Below are 930 nucleotides of genomic sequence, written 5' to 3' on the forward strand. Positions count from 1 at the left end.
TTTGACATGTGGTGCTATAGACGAATGTTGAAAATGAGGTGGACTGATAAGGTAAGGAATGAGGAGGTTCTACGCAGAATCGGAGAGGAAAGGAATATGTGGAAAACATTGATAAGGAGAAGGGACAGGATGATAGGACATCTTCTAAGACATGACGGAATGACTTCCATGGTACTAGAGAGAGCTGTAGAGGGCAAAAACTGTAGAGGAAGACAGAGAATTGGAATACGTCAAGCAAATAATTGAGAACGTAGGTTGCAAGTGTTACTCTGAGATGAAGAGGTTGGCACAGGAAAGGAATTCGTGGCGGGCAGCATCAAACCAGTCTGTAGACTGATGACAAAAAAAAAAAAATCTAGTCAGAACTATATAACAGTATGGTGAGAAAAAAGTTATAATAAAGATAAAAACGGGAATTTGAACCAAAGACACAAAAATGCGTGTGTAAACAGGTGTGATTAATTTCCATATTAATTTGATACCAAAAGTATGCTTGCGCCGTTCAACTCCCTACTGCTAGTATTATGGAATATGATAGCGATTATTCACTTTCTTGAGGGTCATAAAATTGCGTTACTTGAACTGCATGAGAAAGCGTGAGTTTCATAACCACCGTTCTGAAATGTCGGTAAGTACTAAACAACAAAGGGTAAATTATCCGTAACTGACGAGAATATTTCAGGTGCAGCAATGTACCCAGGAGAGGAACTGTCCCAATCGATTAAATATCAAGAAATGGACGATCAGTTTCACAATTTTCACCTGCAGCTCTCCCATGAGATATTAAGTGCAATGCTGAATGCGATGCGTTTCAGAATTCCTTGTTAAATGTCATCATCAGAATGTGCAACAAGTTCTATTATCTGTATCTGCTGTCAATCACAGCATGCTAACGAGGAGTATGAGTTCGTTTCTAGTAGTTGATTTTTC

The sequence above is a fragment of the Schistocerca gregaria genome, chromosome 6 (genome assembly GCF_023897955.1).
Source record: "Schistocerca gregaria isolate iqSchGreg1 chromosome 6, iqSchGreg1.2, whole genome shotgun sequence".
Lineage (NCBI taxonomy): Eukaryota > Metazoa > Arthropoda > Insecta > Orthoptera > Acrididae > Schistocerca > Schistocerca gregaria.